General features: G+C 40.6%; 1 protein-coding gene across 17 annotated transcripts in view; it reads left to right on the forward strand.

Moving 5' to 3' along the window:
- The window catches only part of ZBTB20 (zinc finger and BTB domain containing 20), a 666,697-nt gene that overhangs the window by 110,452 nt on the left and 534,843 nt on the right, over positions 1 to 21,402 (forward strand). Inside the window, exon 1 of one of the 17 annotated variants that reach the window (XM_045001331.1) lies at positions 20,810 to 20,849. The exons of the other annotated variants lie outside the window; for them this stretch is intronic. The gene's annotated coding sequence lies outside the window, so the exon portion shown is untranslated. Of the gene's footprint in view, positions 1 to 20,809; positions 20,850 to 21,402 lie in introns of those variants that run through there. 17 annotated transcript variants of the gene reach the window in all.

Here is a 21,402-nt window from a genome sequence, read left to right on the forward strand (position 1 = left end):
ACTTGGGCACACCTCAGACATTTTATTTAGTAATACGATATGCAGATTGTTCAGGAACCAGCAGCAGTTCTTTCACCTGAATGTCAAAACTGACAAGATTCTTAAATCAAACCTCAGCAACAACTTGTATTTTAAAGCAAGCAGCCCAAAGATCTGGGCACAAACTGTGGCCAACATAGTGCAGAATTGTTTTCCCACCCCTTTAATTCTCCCTGCTTTTATCTCTCTAATTACAAGGAGCATGGTTGCAGTGCAGATGAGCTATAAATCTATATGGAAGTATGATCAAAGAGCAGGAATACTTGTTGAAAACTGGGAGATTTCTGGCATTTGAAGCTGCCCAGGGAAGATGTTTTCTTGTTTTCCAGATGCATCTAATCAATTTTCCCCTTGATTTTTAAGACCCCAGTATGCTGCAGGGGTGAGTGGTGCGAACTCCTAATTCACCTGTTTCCCTATGTTTTATTTTTTGGGGATATATGGAACGTGGTTTAATTTGCTACACAGCTGATTACAGAAACCTTAATGAATACTGCCTATGATTGGGTGACAAGTTTTTTGCTTGAGATCCAGAACAGAACATTTCAAAGTTTAGGGATGTTTGGATCCAGGGCTTTTGTTTTGGCTTTATATACAGAGGTGTGTGGAGGGTGGGGGGGATGTGAAGTACAAATTAGAATTCAAACCTTTGGGGTGTTCTGCTCTGGTGTCCTCTGTCAAATTTAAACATGTGATAACATTTCAAGGTAAGAAAATACTGCACAAGTCTCCAAGCTCAATACCTCTTCCCTTCTGCTCCCTCCCTCTGCAAATGTCCAACCACCCACGCTCTTATGTCTCCTAAGGGATGACCTTATGGCATGTGCATCCATTAACCAATTGGCTAGATGGGCCAAAGACAACAGTTAGTGAGGGGAAGCACAAAATTGTGTGTGCATGTGTGAGAGAGACAGAAAGAGAGATTTGACTGTTCAGATGATTTTTAAAAAAGGCTTCTATTTCCATGCTGATTTTCAGCCTCAGTTGTGTATTTCATTGTGGCCCTCTGAATTCTCCTCCATAACTTGGTCACTGTGTCCATATGTACAATAGACATGGAATCTCACATAATCATTTCCCTGCCACTGCATACACCTCGGGCATTGATGCACCTGGGTCCCTCTTGTTCTCTGCCTGTGGCATACAATAGTTTAGTATCCTGAGGGCTGTAATCCTTTGGTCTAATTGTGGTTGTTGGGCTTGCTATAGGGGTGGCAGCCTGTGATATACAGGCAATCAGACAGACTAGGTGATCTGGTGGTCCTTGTTGCCTTAAGCTCTATGGCAGGGGTAGGCAACCTATGGCACGCGTGCCAAAGGTGGCACGCGTGCTGATTTTCAGTGGCACTCACACTGCCCAGGTCCTGGCCACCAGTCTGAGGGGGGCTCTGCATTTTAATTTAATTTTAAATGAAGCTTCTTAAACGTTTTAAAAACCTTATTTACTTTACATACAACAATAGTTTAGTTATACATTATAGACTTATAGAAAGAGACCTTCTAAAAATGTTAAAATGTATTACTGGCACGCAAAACCTTAAATCAGAGTGAATAAATGAAGACTCAGCACACCACTTCTGAAAGATTGCTGACTCCTGCTCTATGACAATGAAAGATGACAATTTGGTGCTGTTGTTACCCTTCTCCTGTGGGTGGGTTTTTATTTCCTGTATTTAGGTGGCATGGGCAGGAACAACATTTTAGGCTTCTCCGAAGGCAAGAGAAAGGGATTATGTATTGCTCTGTTTGTGATCAGAATGAGATGACCTGGCCATGTAGGACAAACCCCATCATATAGTGCTCTTCAAGAGATAGCATGGGCATAGCAGCTTCCAGATTCTCCAACAATGCTCCTTTTGAAAAAATGGCTTCTAAAATCCTATTTTTTTCCTTGAGCAAATTTGAGACAGAGCATATACAACAGAACATTTTGTTATAATAACTAGTTCTAGAAAGTACTTCTGTCTTGTGTATTCTTCACTCCTCCCCATCCTAACACTGCCTCTTTAAAATCATTAAAGTAAATGAATAATCCACACACAGAGCAAAGCCTTTCAGAGGGAGAGAGTTTGTTGAAGGAAGAATTTGCTTTTTGGTAAATAGTTTCTTTCAAGGTCTTGTTAAATAAACAGCCAAAGCTTCTGTTGGAAAATAAAAAATAAAGCTGTAACTTAGAAGTTTGTCTATGTAACTCTACATAGCTTCGGAAAGTTAAATCACTGACAAAGCTAGAATAGGGTAGATTGACTCCACCTTCCTAACACTGGAGATGAGACATTAGTGCTGGGTGATTGTGCTCTGAGATAACCCTGGGACAAGTACAGCTGTTTTTGTGGTGGGATTCCCCTTAATGTACTGCTTTATAAGTCTTAAAAAGCCCTTGGTGGAGAGGTTGCACTAAGGGTTATGAATTCCCTGATTTGGCTTTCTTTGCTTGTCTTCCTTTTGTTCCATAGTTGGCTGTGAGCTGCAGGTAAAAAAAACAAAGTGAAGAAGAGTGGCTGTGATATGTTTGGTTTTGGCTGACCAGGGTTAGTTAGAGGCATCCACAGACTATCCCCTCAGTTAAATAGACACACTTTGACCATCTGTTCAAGCCCTGCCACCATAGCCACGCCTATCAACATTGATACTTGCCAGCTACCGTTAAAGTCATTCACTTGCAGCAGTGTCGGGGGTAATTCTAGATAGGTAGTATCAATAATGTTGCTATGTGTAGCTGGTAAATAGTGATATCAGTATTTGTCACATCCTGTAAACATCAGGTATGGCAATCTAAAGGGAAAGTTGTCATCCCTGCAGATTTGTTCCTCATATGTGAGATGGAGAAATCGTCTTCTTACTTTTGCTGGCACTGGAGTTTGCTGTTTTTCCTACCTTGGTTGGTTCGAAGCAACCAGCCAAGAGTGGCAGGACTGCCTGATGGGGAGCGGTGACCAGCTTTGCTGCGGTGGCTGCTGCTGTTATACCTGCCATGAATAATAGCCCAGTGCGCTAGTTAATCATTACATTGTAATTTTTTCCTGTTCCCTCATAACTGATCACTGCCTAGGGAACATGGGCAACCGCAGTCGAGCCGCCGACACAAAGTTCAGCATTGTGTGTGTGTATTTCTGTTTACACATATGCATATGCGCAGCATTCTTCAGCATATGTTCCGGTAAAGCTAATAGAGCTGGGCCAGTCTCTGTCAACCTGTCTGTCTTTTGGGGGAAAAAAGGGCTACCCCCCTCCTTGCCACTTCTCAAACCACATGCAAAAATGTTTGGTCTCTTTATGCAAAACTCTGCAGTGATGTTGCTCCTCAGCCAACTGTAGTGGAAGAATGGAATCACAGGATGCTAAGGTTTTTGCTGACTTAGAGAACATTTTAGGATTAGTTGCCCCTGAGCTGTGTTGATTTTTGAGGATTGTGAGCAGGCACTCGTGCAGGACAACAGGACAACACTTCTGTCCTAATCTACCAGAACTCAAACCACTGGGATTCAGGAAAACTGTGGACTATGACTAGATATCAATGGAAACTTGGGGTCTATTGGGAATTAGATAGTTAACCACAGTGAACCTTGCTCACATGCACATGGTTGAACTAATTGCCAGGTTATAAGTCAGGAAGGAATTTTCCTTCACAGCACTTTGTTTTTTCATCTTCCTCTGGTCCATAGACTGTCTCTTAGTGTCAGGTGGGTGTGGCCTACGTGACTATTTGCATTTGTGCAGGGTGAACAGACTTTGGTGCACTTCATTCCTTTCAGTCATCTCTTTCTGTGATTCCATGTACTGCAACAGCAAGGATGAGAAATCATTCAGTAACAAACAGTCATTTTGTTACTAAGATGCCTGTGCCCAGGTGTAAGAATAATTTAAAATGTTGCCCTTTAGCTGATGTGGTGTCTGCATGGAGCAAACTAGCTTCAATCAGTAAACAACTTGCTTAGCTCAGGCAAATGGCTTTTTTGCCATTCACTGAGCAAGTGCTATTGATGGAGCATCCATAGAACCACCAGGCATTCAGACACTGCAGTTGTGGCTACCAATATAAGAACTTGGTTTGACAGAGAGAGCTGCTGTAAAAGGCAGGGGCAAACATCTCCTGCAGGTGGTCTGGGATTTTTGCTTTCAGCATGTTGCTGCATCCCACAAACTTCAACAGCCGTATCTTTTGCTGGCTGGATGAGTTATGGGTTCTTTTTTCCCTTTCTCTCTTTTTAATCAGACAGTTATTTTCTTCTTGGAATTGATTCAAGGACCTATGTGGCAGTGTTATAATGTTATCCAGTGTACCCTCCAGGTGCAAAGTTAATTTGTAAGACTTTCAGTCAAGACTGATTCAAGTTATGCAGTAACTACAGTAGTGCTACCAACAACAGGGTTAAAAAAGAAAGAAAGAAGCAAATAAAATGGCAGATGGCAGAGTTGGAGACATCAAGAATCCAACATGTGTGTGGGCTGGGCCACTGAAATGGCAGCAGCATGTTACAGGGTTAAGTGGAAGATGTTTTCTCAGAACTGCATTTGGGCTTTCAGATTTAGAATGGGTAAAGTCTATATTATCTTTTCCCTTCCAAGTGCTTGGAGTCTTATCTGCATAATTCTCATTAGTGTTAATGGGTCTTCAGTGCATATGTCCCTTTGTATGAAGAGGAGAAGAGGTCCTTTAAAGGTGGAAGAGAAGATGCTGGGAAGTGGTCAGAAACTCCTGGGGGAAAACAGGCAACTGAACACTAGTTTAATTTTTGCTGGCAAGAGACCAACAACAGTAACCTTGGTAGGCAGTCCAGAGGATGGGTTAAAAAAAAAATCCTGAAGTAATGACCCCAGGCCACCAACAGGGAGAGAACTTGGGTCCTTGAGCATGAAAAGTACTTTTCTTTTATCTGCATTAAAGTATCTTTGCAGAGCTAGATATGGGCACATCAAAATGATCTCATGGTGCTTGCTGTGTTCTTTGAGAGCTGGAACTGCTCAGCTTCTTTAGGCCTTATGTCCCAAGGACTCAAAGCCCCACTCTGACAGCCTTCCCTTATAAGTGCCTCTCGCCAACGGTATAAAGAGAGAGGAATTCCTGCAGTCTAGTTACTCTGTGATAAAATATGGCACCTCAACCCCAAACTCTTTGCTAATATACAAACACATAATAGGCATCTTGTGGGTGAATTTTACCTTGTTTGTGCATATAACTTAGAGTTCCAATACATGACATAAGCCTCCTTGGAATTCCACAGACCAAAAAATTGTAAGTTTCCCAGATGAGCTCCTCAATCAAGACTAGATGCATCTAGTCCTTACCATGCTGGTGATCAAAGGAGGTCTTTGAATCTTGTACTGAAGAGTCTAATTAAGCAGATTATTATTATTAGTGTAGTATGTTATTGCATTATTGTAATTGCTAGAAGACCTAGTTATGAACCAAGATCTCATTGTGCTAGGCGCTGTACAAACACAGAACAAAAAGATGGTCCCTGCCCTGAAGAGTTCACAATTTAAATATAAGACAATAGACCATGGATGGATACAGACAAGAGACAGACTGAGGGTGTACCATAAGGAAACAACTGGACAGTATTGGTTAGCATGATAGGCAGTGGTCTCAGCACACCAGCAGGTAGAGTCTCCTGGATATATGTTGGGAGGATTAGTCTTGTTGGGACTCTTGAATCTACAAAAAATAGGATAGTCACCCAGGCCCACTGTGGAAGTCTGGAAGATGCCCCTTGTTGGGCTGCTATGTGGTTCATCTTTAAGTATTCTTCTTCCCAGGGTGTATTGTTACAGCTGGCTAATCTCTGAGGATAGAAATAAGAACATAAGTATGGCCATACTGGGTCAGACCAGAGGTCCATCTAGTCCAGTATCCTGTCTTCCAACAGTGGCCAGTGGCAGGTTCCCCAGAGGGAATGAACAGGTAATCATCAAGTGATCCATTCCCTGTCACTCATTCCCAGCTTCTGGCAACAGAGGCTTGGAACATGATCCCTGGCCTTCCTGGCTAATAGCCATTGATGGACCTATCCTCCATGAACTTATCTAGATCTATGGAAGCAACATTGCAAGGGGGAAACTAATTAGCTTTGTTGCTCCTCAGAGCCTCAGTTCTCTGAGAGAGAGAAAAGCCCTACATGTGTTTCTAATGTTAGTGACCAACAGCATATGTGAAGTGGCTCTCTCCTAGAATGATTTGCTTTCCATGGTTCTGAGCTTCACACATGGACTTCTAAGGAGAAAATATATAAAGAGAATTCCAGATGCTGGCAAGTAACTTTAGTTTCTCTAGGTCTTTGCTATAATACGGGGGTCAATGTTCAGTTGCCTGGGTTTTGTTTATGGTTCAGAGCCAGTAACTGAAAGGCAACAGCAGGTAAGGAGTATTTTGCACTTTCCCTTAACTAGCATTAGACAGTTGTGCTGAATGTTTTCATTCTCCAGTCAGATCATTCATTATGCTGTCTTGGAATTGTGAGCTGTTCATGTTTCCAGACCTGCATAGTCATTCTGTAGCGTTGCAAGTCATTACACTAAGCTGGCTGCTGGATTTTGATCTCAGCCAATAAAATGACCCTCTCTACATCTGTTGTCTATATGTTTGTGTGTGTATAATATCTATCTGTCTGTCTCACAAAATAGATTCTGTGTTTATCTCGATATCAGCATTCGTGAGCGAGAAGAATCACATATTGTCATTGCACAGACAGTTGTTTTCACATTGTCACTATGTGTACGTCTACACTGCAACTGGAAGTGTGCTTCCCAGCACGGGCAGACAGATGTGCTAGCTCTGCTTGAGCTAGCACACTAAAAATAACAGTGTAGCTATGGTAACATGGGTAGTGGTTGGGGTTAGCTCCCTATTTATCTATCCAGAGGGTCTGGGCAGGTTTGTATTCAGGTGGCTAGCTAGCATTGCTGCCTGTGCTACCTCCAGCTACACTACTACTCGAGCAGAGCTGTCTGTCTACCTGCGCTTGGAAGAATGTTCCCAGGTGGAGTATAGACGTACCCTGTGAGTGCCACTAACACAATCAGCAGTGTGGCATCAGAGCTAAACTTGGTCCTGCATGTTCAAGTTTTGCTCTTTTCAAATATAGAAATCAGAGTGGGACTGAGTTGCAAAATCTGGCTCGCAGTAGGAGAGCGCATTTCAAACCTCCCTCAAAATACAGGGGTGTTTGTGTTTTGGATTCCATTTTGGTCTATTAGAGAAATACCTGTGAGGCCCTAATTGTGACATTGGGGAGTCAAAATCCAAACCCAACCAAAAAGTTCAGGATACCGATGCAGGCCACCTTTAATGGAATTACAAGGTTTCACATACCGATCAGACAATACATTTAGCCATGGCAATACATTTACAGTAGCTACAAATAACAGGTGAGTATTTAAATAGTACAGTGAACTATTTGATTATATATGAGATTTGAATGAGCCGTTTGCTTGTTTGTTTTCTAAAGAGAGATTTTTCTGTTAATGAATTTTTGTCAGCAGGAAAAGTAAGGAAATAACCCATGGACCCAATGCAGAATTCTCACCAGGCAGAAAAAATTCCTGAGTTAAGCCTGAGCAAACTTCACACTTATTTGACATGAACTACATATGGAGCTCACTTTCTGGAATGCTCTGGACAAATCAAAAGGATGAGCTTCTCTAGCTTCAGAACAGTTTTTGTTATCATCCTGGCCCTATCTCTCATGGCAAACAAGAGCACTTTTGTTTTCAGACATTTCCTTTGTAAAGTCAATATCCATAAGGGACATCCAAGGACCCCAGAGAGTCAAAGGGCCTACATTTTCCTAGGTTATTAGAAATATGTAAATAAGCAACATCACAGAAACTTTCCCAAAGGGATAACAGATGAAGCCATGAAGGAAAGATAAAATGTGAAATTGCAGAATATAAAGGAACAACCCCCAAATCCATACTTTTCTCTTAAGGGAACACAGGCTCAAACCACAGTATTGTGATGCAGACCCTAGTTATTAACATCCAAAACTTGAGTGTGTTTGGATCTGGGATTTTGCTAGAGACCATTTCTAATCTGAAAAGATCTTAAGGCATCTTGGTGCAGTTATAACCTGTCTCTAAAGCTATTTTAGTTACAAACGATGCCTACCCATGGTGGATGAACAGTAGAGTAAGTCTTAAACATTTTTTTTTATTTCCCTTAGAGGAGTTAAGTGTTAGCACAGTTTTATTGAACTAGAATTTAGATGAACTGGAAGGAGGTAATAACTTATACAGGAGACGTTCCTGGGAACCAGCTATACAGACTGGGAGGAGAAGCTTTTGGGGGGTAATTTTTTTCTTTTTTTCAATGTGCTGCATACATTAAAGAGCTGGCAGAAAGCTGACAATATTTTAAACCTGCACTGGTTCCAGGGCATCTATGTTGAAACAGGTACCTCACTTGCTTGGCTCTCCTGAAGTAGTTTTATGGACTAAAGCACCGTACATATAGTGCACAGTGGCACTCTTAGCATTTCAGAATGAGGTTGGGAAGCAAACTTATCTAGCTACAGCTACAGACTTAGGTGTAGGTAGTAAGGAGAGACAGTAACTCTCATTAAGCATAATTAAGCCTAATATAGACTGTAAACTGTTACTTACCTTATACTTCTCTGCAGACAGTGTGGGGAAAGGGATTAACCTAGCAGATATGGACACTAATTACTACCTCCTTAATATTAAAGTTACCATCAGGAAGGTCTGTATCATAAATAAAACATAGTAGGGGATCAGAGACTGAGAAATATGTAAATTCATTGCAGAAAAAAAGACCAAATTAAAAAAGAAAGTTGAGTGATGCTAGTGGAAGCACAATGGCACTCTGGCTAATTAGCAGGGCAAGTATGATAAATCCTTGACTTCTCACTGATAGAGCCTGCAGAGTCCAGTCTCTAATGCATAGCTGCCTCTGCGTGATTTAAATGAACACCACTTTTGGGGTTGTTGCTGGAGCACAACCTGAAGAGTGTACAAGTGTTTTCTTTTTTTTTTCTCAGAAGTTATCACCACATTTTTCTCCTGGGAATGAATTGTGACCATTGTAGATGTACTAGCTGATCTCTTGTCCTGAAAAAGGGTTGGTTTTTCGTGCAACTTACAAACCTAAAGATTCCAAAGATAGTCTTGTTGTATGGTTTAATAAGCATCTTCTTCAATACAATCAAGAAATAGTATGTTGAGATAATGATAAAAATATAACAAATCTTCAGATGATGTGTTTGCATTTACCTATAAAAATATATTGTCAAAGGAAGGATGTTCTTGTGTCCAAAGGACGCGAAAAGAAGCCAGGATTCATGGGGTTTTATTTCTGAATCTTTCACTTGTGCATTGTGTATTACTTTGGTTAAGTCACTTCACCTCTGTGTGCCTGAGTTTCCCCATCTGTTGAATGGAGATGATAAAAACTTCATAATTCTCTTCCCTTCACAACTGTTATTTAGTAAGGTCTTCACTTGGGACGACTCACGTTATTAAGGATTACTCAGGTAATTATGTCCTGCAGGATTAAGCCTTATTAGATTTTACTGTGTCACTATTGTTACTACTTAATACAGTTGAGTACTTTGTACCCGAAAACATATGTGCACATTGATGTTGGTTTATGGAAGCACTTAGTTTTCCATATATCTCTGTCTAGACCACCTTCAGATTCAGTAATGTCAGTATAAACACTATTCTGAGCTAACTCATCAGGGAATAATTGGGGATATAAACCCGTCATTCATATCCCAACTGGTTAGTTGACAGAGCGCCAGGTCAGGAATGGAAGTATGAGTACTCTGTTGTTTTAACAGCTGTGACATTATGGCATTTTATTAATCCAGACATATTTGTGCAAAATTAGTGTTGACTTCTACTATATATTACCTTTTAGTTGTTCATTAACTTTTATTATCTGTGCATATCAAAGGAGGCCTGTTATTGGACAAGTTTTATTTGACATTTTGGGAAGCTCTTATTATAGGGTTTCCTCCAAAGGAGGGTGAGGGAGAAGGTTCTCATTAGTTACACTTCTGCAGACATTGTGCATTTTTTTAAACAGAAGCAGATCCTTGCAGTCTCGCAGCCCTAGATGTTCTCTCTCACGTTGTGGCCCCTCCCTCACTCCAGAGACTGCAGCTTCCTCTTTGTGAATTGGGCCTCCAGACAGGTCACGACGTGGTTTCCCCTTCTGGGGTGTAGAATCTCACTGGCTCTGCTGTCCGCTCTGTCCGTGGCTGGTAGAGGAACCTGGATTCCAGCCCAGGGACCCTACAACACACAGCCAACAGCTGCTCAGTTCCGAACCTTGCTGCTCTCTCCCTGGGCTATTTCCTACTCGCCTCCCACAGGCATTCTTCTCCACTCTTCTCTCTTCTGGATATGCCCTTCCCTTGGGGCCAGTGTCCCAGGGTCCTTCCCGCTGTCATGCACAGAGGGTGGCTGCAGACATCCTCACTGCAGCCATTTCTGTTGCCCGCTTTCTGGCTTTATACTAGCCCAGTCTCTGCTCAGCTGAACTCCATCTTCCAAACAGGGATTGCTTCTCTCCCTTAAACTCCTCATGTGTGGCTTATCTCACGAACTGGCCCCTTTCTCAGCTTCCTTCACCTGTTTTGGGCTGGTGTGAGGTGAGCACCCCATCACAGGCCTTAAAACAGATCCCCTAATAATGTCCATTGTAGGTCATGGTCTTAACATTTTCCGTAAAGGTTAGCAATCTCTCTCAGACAGCAATACAGGCAGTCCTCGACTTCACAGCGTTCAGTTTATAATGATCAGCACTTAGAACGTTTCTGAATTGACACCCTGATTCGACTTAAGACAATTGGTTTTGACTTTACGATGCTCGGTCCTGCAATGGAGTGGATTGCGGTTCCAAGTTACGACGTTTCGACTTCCGATGCAATTTTCAGGAACCAATTGTGTCGTAAGTCCGAGGACTGCCTGTATCTTTCATTTGTCAGATCCACTGTCCAGTTTTCAGCTCAGGTTTCCAAAAGAGGGATATTGTTTCAAGCAGTATGAACAAGTAGCCCTTTTCTGTTTCAGTTAGAGTTTTCTTCCACCCTGCATCCTTAATGTAGGACTTTTAGGATGACCAGCAACAATTGAACTTTTATTTCCTTTATAATGAGAATGGCCTGGTCTAAGAAGTTTGATTTTAGTTCAGTCCACAAATTGCTGAAGATGTGTATCTGTCACAGGGCGTCTCCATCACGACCTGGTGGACCTCACCGTCCCGCCAGTTCCGATGGTTCTTCAGTCACAAATGCACACCAGGCTCTTTATCTTTAACCAAGGTGTGCATTTTTTCCCTATTACATAACAATAACATGCAACACATGCGTATAGCAACAACAGGCTTTCCTGCAGTCCTCATTCACTCTCTGAGCTTCCTTCTGAGCTCCTCTTGCATTCCCCCTTGCTTCCTGTTTCCTTTCCTTATATTCTCCCCAATTAGCTTGTTAACACAGTGATTGTCACCCAGGTGCTCACAATCTCCCACCCGAAAGTATATAATTGCCCTCAGATGGGCCTGCAACCTTCTCCAGGCTGCAGCAATGTCTGTGATCAGGGTGCTGCTGATAGCACACTGTCACAGTATCTAACTCCAAGTCACCCATCCAACAAGCAACTGAGTAACTGATATTAAATCTCCAGCAATATATTTATAAAATGTACCAGATACCTACTAGCTGGAGCACTAAATCTAACAGCCCAAGGTAGATATGAAAAGATGAGTGATACCATGAGCAAGGTCTGGGGGCAACATGCTGTTGCTGCCAGTTTGAGGGAAGCTGGAGGGTGCTGGGATGTCCACCAAAGTGCTCAAGAGCTTCATCTTCCACAACAGCCCCTGGCTGACAATATTTGAGCTTTATCCCCTTTCTATCTGATGGAACAAAGAAGGAGCTTACTTTCTCTTCTCCCCTTCCAGTGCCTCCTGGCTGCTATGACCTGGATGGGTCTGTGTGACTTGGCTCCTCACTCAGCCTTGAGGTCCACCTTTGTGAATAAGTCTTGAGGTCCTCTTTGTTAATAATGCCAGTATTTACCTCCGCTTTCCTAAGCAGCAGCAGTGACACTGTGAACCTGACATTCTCATTGCCTACAAGGCTTTGATTAGCAGCAGTGAAAATTACCCAGAATCTTGTTAATGTCATGCTATTGCTGCTTTGCAAAGCTCTGAGCAGTAGCAGAGGCACTGGAGCCATTGGTCTACAGAATAAGGAAAGGAATACTGCATTGAGTCACACGTGGTTTCTGTTTGAAATGTGTTCTTGACATCTGTAAGGCGTAGAGACTTTTTTAAAGAAAAGCTTAACTTCTTCAAGTACAATGACATAGGAATGGATTTGTCAAGTATTTATAGATGTATCATAATTCTGTGTAGCAGCTATAATAAAAATTTCCATCATAACTGTACTTCCAGAAGCAAATAACCTTAGCTTCTTTTAGAAATTACACTTAGCACCTACATGTTCAAAGCACTGAACAAACATTTAAGTAATCCAACAATTCACTGTGAGCTAGGTGTTATCCCCATTTTACAGATGGTGAAACTGAGCCACAAAGAGGTGTGCCCAACGCCACACAGCAAATCAGCAAAAGAGCTGAGATTAGAGCTCAGGGCTTTCCTGACTCCCAATGGTTTGTTCAGTCCTCCAGACCACATCACCGCTCAACAGCTGCCTCTTAATTGCTTCTGAGAGCATTCATGTTAAACAAATTATGAAACAAAGTAACAAGCCTGAGCAGGTCTAAAAACGTGAAGAATGGTTTGCACCTTCTCAGCAAAATCAGGAGAACTCCATTTCTGCGATGCTTCATTTCCAATTTGCATCTTAAAGATATATGACCTCCTCCCTCTCCCAGCTTGGTGCCTCCATTGCCATATACTTTATCTTGAAGTGATTCGATTTTATTTTGTACAAACTGCACTCGTCGTCTGCAATAAGGATGGCTAAACACATTCATGCATTGTTATAAAATTTAAGTAAAGATAATCCATTAAAATAAAAATAAGTAATGCTTATTTTTTTAATTAGGAAGTGTACTTAAAAAATAAGGACAAATCTAATTTGATCAATGAGATTTCTTGGTTGTCTGTTAAATTTCCTGACTAAATAACCTCAGAAGATGCAATGTTTCTGCCAGTTGTTCCCAGCCCTTCCCCCTCTGGATGAGTCAGTCACTCATTTCTGGATCTAAATTTCCTTTTCCCTCAGTCTTTGTTAGTAATATGAAAAGAGCTGGGTTTTGAAACTAAGTTGGCTTTTGAAGAATGATTATAACTCTATTAGAATGAAGAGATATATGCCCTCTGGATGAGATGTGAAATCAAAGGCTTGGCCATTAAAGATATATGGCGTTTTTCACAAGAGTTAAGGGCATAAACCCCGAACGAGCTGGTTAAATATGAGTTGGGTTAGTTAAGTTCTGCATCCCTGAATTCCTCTTGCACTTTCAATTGAATATGTAAAAAGTTCTTAAATGTTTTTTTATAATATGGATCACATCTGTCATCTTAAGATTTAGTCAACACTTTTCCAGTCCATCCTTTTCCAGTCCAGAATTGTTCTTTATGAAACATTTTCTCATATGCTGCCCCATTGAATTTTAAATGTCCCAAGTAATGGGGCTTCCAATACTTCCCTTGGGATACAATATCAGAGGCTAACAAATTGGGCACACTCCACCATCACTTTGGCTTCCTCTTGATAAATAAACATCCAGCTTCATGGTAACTTCATCAGCCATATGGCTACTTTGCATCAGAAATTTTGGTGCGCAGTCATATAGGCTTCCATATATTCTTCCCTAAAGCACTGCAAGGGGGAAGGTCTCTCCTATAGAAGATATACAGTGTTTTGCTGTGCAGTTCCATAGGTTGTAGTTCTGAAATCTTATTCTGTGTGGTCTTTTTTTTTTCTCTGTTTCATACCTCCCCTGAGACTTCTTCCATCTGTTGCTTGATACCACATAGCGGTGGCTGTCCAGGTTGAAGGAGGTCTTAAATGAATTAAGGAGGAGTGATTTCACAGAACATTTTTGTGGAGTTATTTCTATCATTTTTGTTTTCTAGGAATATCCCAGGAGTAGCTTCCCTGGTTGATAGATGTCAGATCACTGAGGAAAATAAACTTGTACAGGAAAAAAATCACTTTACAATAGCCATTCAGTAATTTTGCAACTTTTTTGCTATTCTCTTTTTTCTTTATTATTATAGTCAGCATTAAATATTATAAAACAGCAGCGTGACGTCCCGAATGTGTGGATCTCTAATCCTATCATGGGTCTGAAAAAGCAAGTTTGTCTCTCATTGTTCTTATTTTCTTCTCCAGAATGATCAGTCTTTGTGGAATGTTCTTCTTAGCAGAAAGAACTCTTCTTAGTTAGCTTCGGGCCTCTACAGGATTTCCATCCTCTGGTGAGAGAGAGAGAGAGAGAAAACAGTTTGCCAGGTGTTTCGACTTCTAGAAAATGCCCCTCCGCCTCTCCAGCAGTCTCTGCCTGGGGCAAAAGCCCATATACTGGGACACCAACATAGCAGGGCAGGAAAAATTATAGGCCTCCATGTGAGGCTATCAGGTAAAATTTGGAAGGCTGAAGTTGTTTGTTCTCTTCCAAACTAACTTCTCAATCTTTTCCTCCCAAGTTTCTGTATTTGTTCCTTTTTCTTCCCTTTCTCCTTCAGTTTATTACTCCTACCAATATTTATGTATGCATGTTAAGTACTGTTGACATAACCAGTGTCCTGATTTTGTATGTTAGGCTCTGATTCAGGAAGGAACTTCAGCATGTGTCTAACTTCAAGCATGTGAGCACTCCCATTGACTTCAGTGGGACTATCTGTACAGTTAAAATCACCTGCTTAAGTACCTTCCTGAATCAGGGTCTTAGAGAGATGCCATTGTGTTTCCATTGCAGGCAAAAGAAGAAAAACAGCTCTCACTCCACCAGTGAGCTGATGCAGTGAGAAATGTAGGGCTGGATACCAGCTGTGAATGCCAGCCGAGTAGCATTGTAAGAAGTTATAAAATACCATTTCAGTCAGATTGCACAGATGCACTTACAAAAGCTACCAACAAACTAGAGTTCTTCTCTCCATTTATCTATTTGAAGATCCTAGTTTCATGACAAATGAAAGACTATTAAATATTGAGCAAAGAAATTTCACCTGGAGTCAGAGCATTTTAATAAATAAAGATTTAAAGAAACCAATATAGCTCCGTGGAATGTTGTCATTCCTATCCATACCTCTAAATTTTCCTGTTTACTCTTATCCTTTCCCCCACGTCATCTGTTCTAATGCATCCTTCTCATAGATTCAGAGATCTGAAGGCCAGAAGGGACTACTGTGATACTCTTTTCTAGTCTGTCCTCCTGTGTAACACAGGCCATAGAACTTCATAAAATAATTACTAGAATAGCTCTTTTAGAAAAAAAATCCAGTCTTAATTTAAAAATGGCCATTGATGGAGAATCCACCACAACCTTTGGTAAATTGTTCCAATGGTTAATTACTCTCACCATTCAAAATTTCATGCCTTATTTCCAGTTTGAATTTTTTCTAGCTTCAACTTTCAGCCATTGGATCCTGATTATACCTTTCTCTGCTAGATTTAAGAGTCCACTCTTAAATATTTGTTCTCCATGTAGGTATAGATAGACTATAATCAAGATATCCCCTTAACCTTTTATTTGCTAAACTAAATAGATTGTTTGGTTTTTTTTCTCTCATCGTTGTTTCTCCTTCATTTCCCCCTTGGTTACCCTGATCATTTGTGGCCAAACCCTGAAGTTTTTACTCCAGCAAAACTCCTATTAAAATCAATGGAGCCAGGTTTTAACTCCCTGTGTTTTGGCCTTCGGTTCTTACCAGGTAGTTAAATTTTACCCATAGCAAACTATATGCATTTTGGGCCATACATTTAAGCCAACATAAAGGCATTGGTTGTTCATTTACTTCTAGAACGAGTCTGTTTCCTTTTGGATCTCCATTTGGAAGCTGATTAGGAATATGCATGATGCTATAACATGCAAATTCTAATGAGTAGGTGGAGAATAAGTATTTTCTGTGTGAAATGTTAGAAGTTTTGTTTTACTCATTTAAAGACAGAGATTTCAATATGCTTGTTTAACATTCAGCAAGCTCTCAAAGTTAAGAGTCCTGAGGGTACGAGGTGTTTAAAACAAAATAACCTACATGTTGAAGAGATAATTAGATGCAGGAGGGAAGATGGGAAATGTAGGGAGTTCAAATGGATGAGGGCCGAGATAACCTTAATGCCCCAAAGAACACCACCATTCTCTTCCCATCTCCCACAGGGCTGCCCTAGATAAACTGGCAAATAGATGCCCCCACCAGTCTGCAGTAACCCACTTGTGAATTAATGAACATTTTACTGCACTTAATATTTTGTTGATATAAAATATTATATCAATAAGCAATGTATTTTACTACTAACATTTATCTTTTAGTTTTATTTTCTGCATGGAAATTGAGTATATATTTTTGACTTGAACAGCCTATGCCTGTGCATGGGAGTCTATTTTCAGTGAAGAGCAGCATGAATTAGTGCGCAACTGGCAATAATGGGCCCTGCACCCCTGATTCCTGTCTTCAGTGAACTGAAAACATTCAGCCTACACATTAGATGCCAGCAAATCCCTTCATTGAGGAATATCTGCCTTCGAGATGGGATTTGCAATATGGATGGCATCATAAATCACATGCATTTAATTCTGCTGGCTGTTGGGATTCTACTAAAATGTAATGCATGACACTCCAGACAATGAGGTCCAGTGGAAAGAGCAGGGAACTGAAAATAAAAGAACCTGGGTACTGGTACTGGTTCTATCACTGTCTGTGTCTGCTTTGGAATAGTCTCCTCTCCTTACAATATCCAAGTTTCCCCATCTGTGAAAGTGGGAATAATGATACTACTTATACACCTTTGTAAACTTATACATCTTTGTAAAAGCTCAATATATTGTTGGTGCTAGGTATTTTTATGTCTTGACACTTCAGTACTAAGACCCTCAACTGGAACCTCAGAGACTGGTTAGTGTGCAGTTGCTTCATGCAATTATCCTGTGGTAGAGTGCCTGCCATTAAAAACATAACATTTACCAGTACATTGTGATTGTGATACAGTGGCTTAAGAAAAAAGCACAGTTACTGCATGTACTTTGGTTAATGACTGTTGTGTTTTTAAGCCAGGTAGGATGGACCTGAGGAGTGAAATCTATTGTGTTGATCACTCATTGCTATCCATGCGAGTAATGTATTTGAATAAATATTTAAGGCTATATGCAGCCCTCAAAATGGGCTTGCAATCTTATTGACACTACTGGGGTTATTGTGTATTGATAGAAGACATTAGTGGCCCTTGAAGTGGTGCTGTGAGACTCGGGGAACATGATGAAAATAGTAACCATTACTGTAGTATTTTTTTTACACTGCAGCACAAAGGCAGGGTCAGTTCCTCAGATGGCATAAATTGGCATAGCTTCATTAAATTAAACAGAGTTTATGTTAGATTATACCAGCTGAAGATCTGGCCCAGGGTCAACAGAAAAAGGGACATACTGCTACAAAATCCAATATGGCAGCAAATGTACTGAGAATTGGAGTAATGACTTGAGGAATAAAAGTTCTGTCATTATGGCTGTAATTCAGCAAGATGATTACATGTGCATAATTTTAAGCATATGACTTCAGTGGGAATACTTATTTCCTTTCTCAAAGTTACTCTCATGCCATTAAGTACCTTGCTGAATTGGAGCCTATCTTAATGATGATTTTGATGGAAAATCTAGGATGTCACTTCAAAATAAACATTGCAACTTTATCCTTTTATTTTTTTTAACTACAGACATATTTGTTCAAATGCCACCTACAAGCCTTATTTATGAGTGAATAATGACTAATATGTTGGGAAATTTTGCTTTTTGTTCTTAAAACATAACTCCCAGTAAGTTACGTCTAATTTGTATGAACATTTGAATGTACATAAATCTTGATAAGAACTGGATATCTAACTTTGTTTTGTACATTGTTGCCTTTGTATTAAAATATGTAGCTAATTTTTAACCTGGAGAGGAGCTCTCCTGTAGCTTAGTTAACACTTGTAAATTCCTATCAACTGTAACCAAAATTAAGAAACTTAGTGGAAAAAGTGTCTGCCTTTATAATGATTTTTCCATCAGTGTGATTATTGTAGCATTAGCTACATAGCAAAAGCTATCACTAAGTTTGTGAAACAGCTCCAGAAGTTCTGACCCCTTGCTTTCGGTTGCTCTTGACTTCCATAAAAATTAATTTTGGGGGGTCTGAAATTTTCCATGCTTGGTGACATCTGAAATGTAAATTGGTTGGGGAAAATTTCTTGAGCTGTTCTTTTTATACAAGGCTGGGGAAAATATCCTTTTTCTATAATAAAAATATTACATGCTTTTCTTACATAGATAACTCATAAATGCCTGGACTTTGAACTGTGGTGTGTACGTAGTGCCCATTCTGGAATATGTCCATGTATATCTAGAAAGTGTATATGTAAATGGGATAAGTACTCAAAGAACAATTCAAAAGCTACTCAGATGACTAACAGGTTGCAGTGGATTCAAATTGTGTCTGCTTTAAACTTCTAATAAAGCTTCAAAATGTGATCATTTGTGCTCTGAAAGGTACATATAAATAAATTAGCCTTTAAACCATCTCCAGATATAAAATATAAGCTCAGGTTTTTAAGAAGTACCAAAGGATGTGTTGACTGACAGTCAGTCTTTATCACTATAAACTTTCCTGTATCTCACAGGAATTTATATACTATAGTGACTCCTCTTTGTTCTCAGTATCAAATGCCATAATTTTCAAATAATGGTGAGAAGAGGGTGGGGGAAGCAGAACACAATGTTCTGCTATTGTTTTAGTTCCCTAATTATTGCACGCTTCATAAAATTAAATGATACCTTAGCTGAAGAATCACTGTCTGTGAGAAAATAAGGTAGGGCCCTATCCAAGTTCCATTGAAGTCAATGGGAAGATTCCTATTTATTTAAATATGAATTGGATCAAGCCCAAAATTCTCACAAAATTTAAAATCCTATATTAACATCATACGGTGTCATCATATCTTCATATCATAGCTATAATAACCATAAATAATTAATTTGATTAAAAATACGCATAATATATACAGACAATTTCAGCATAGTTATAAGAAAGGTATAAATTCCATTAAGAACACTATAGTTAGAAACTTTTCTAGCAAAATTTAATCATGCACAATATAATCTACATCTTCTTTCATAAATACCAGTGTGTTTTAGAAGTTTCAGCATAATAATAATAATTAATAATAATACTTATTTCAGTTTTTTAATCTTGAGAGTCTCAAAGTGCTTTACAAAGGACCAGTATCAGTATCTTCATTGTATAGATGGGGAAACTGAGGCACAGAGCATATAAGTGACTTAGGGTTATACAATAATTTAGTCACTGAGACCTGGTCTACACTATGGGGTTAGGTCAAATTTAGCCGCGTTAGGTCGATTTAAAAATGAATGTGTTCACACAACCAACCCTGTTCCGTCGACCTAAAGGACTCTTAAAATCGACTTCTGTACTCCTCCCTGGCGAGGGGAGTAGCGCTAAAATTGACTTTGCTGGGTCGAATTTGGGGTAGTGAGGATGTAAATCGATGGTATTGTCCTCCAGGAGCTATCCCAGAGTGCTCCATTGTGACCACTCTGGACAGCACTTTGAATTCTGATGCACTAGCCAGGTACACAGGAAAAGCTCCTGGAACTTTTGAATTTCATTTCCTGTTTGGTCAGCGTGGCAAACTCAGCAGCACAGGTGACCATGCAGTCCCCCCAGAACCGTAGAGTGTAGAATGTTTCTATGCTTCCCCTATCATCTCTGTCCCTGAGGTTATCGCAGATTAGAAGGTGAAAAAAACGCACTTGCGATGACATGTTTTCCGAGCTCATGCAGTCCTCCCGCATTCATAGGGCACAGCTTAATGCATGGAGGCATTCAGTGGCATAGGCCAGGAAAGGACATGATGAAGCGTCTGTTGGGGGAGCAAACGGACATGATGATGAAGCGTCTGTTGGAGCTGCAGGAAAGCCAACGAGAGCACAGACCCCTGTTCCATCCACTGTATAACCGCCTACCCTCATCCCCATGTACTATAGCCTCCTAACCCAGATGCCCAAGAACGCCGGAGGGGAGACGGGGGGGCGCTCCGGGCACCCAGCCACTCCACTGCAGAGGATGGCCAAAGCAACAGAAGGCTGTCAGTCAAACAATTTGATTTTTAGTGTGGCTACAATAAGCAATGTGGCCTTGTCCTTCCCTCCTCCCCCACCCCACCCGGGCTACCTTGTCTGTTATCTGATTTTTTTTAATTAATAAAGAAAGAATGCATGGTTTCAAAATAATAGTTACTTTATTTTGAAGCGGGGAGGGTGGTTGGCTTACAGGGAATTAAAATCAACAAAGAGGGTGGGTTTGCATCAAGGAGAAACACACACAATTGTCATACCGAAGCCTGGCCAGTCATGAAACTGTTTTTCACAGCCTCTCTGATGGGCAGTGCGCCTCGCTGTGCTCTTCTAATCGCCGTAGTGTCTGGCGCAAAACGGTTGTCTGCCGTTGCTTTCATGGAGGGAGTGGCAACTGATTAAATGTACCCCAAACCACCCGTGACAATGTTTTTTGTCCTATCAGGCATTGGGAGCTTAATCCAGAATTCCAGTGGGCGGCGGAGAATGCGGGAACTGTGGGATAGCTACCCACAGTGCACCACTCTGTAAGTCGATGCTAGGCATGGTAGTGAGGACGCACTCTGCTGATTTAATGCGCTTAGTGTGGACTTACACAATTGACTTTATAAAATCGATTTCTAAAAATTGACTTCTATACAATTGACCTAATTTTGTATTGTAGACATACCCTGAGTGAGGAATATCATTTATGTCTACCGATCCCAAGTTCAGGGTCTATTCACTGGTCCACTGATTTTCTACATAAAAGACAGTAAAGTTCATCTATGACCCAGTTTGAAGAAAAATGGTTTAGACTGTAATTATAAGTCTCTTGACTTCATTGGGGTTGTATGCAAAAAACAGAATTTGTCTTCTAAAATATTGTGCTCAAAGGTGGTTCTCGGTGTTCTGCTTCTCAGAGCACAAAATGTTTCTGCACCCTGAGCAGTGTATTAAAAAAAAAAAAAGGCCAGGTGGCCATGCAACATGGCACCCACACCCTGGCTATTGATTTAGCACCCTTAGAAGTTGGTGCCCAAGGTGGCCACTATGGTTGCTCAATCTTGAGGCTGGCACTAATTGGGTGGAGATTGCTCA

This window comes from Mauremys mutica, chromosome 1 (assembly GCF_020497125.1).
Source record: "Mauremys mutica isolate MM-2020 ecotype Southern chromosome 1, ASM2049712v1, whole genome shotgun sequence".
Taxonomy (NCBI): Eukaryota; Metazoa; Chordata; order Testudines; family Geoemydidae; genus Mauremys; species Mauremys mutica.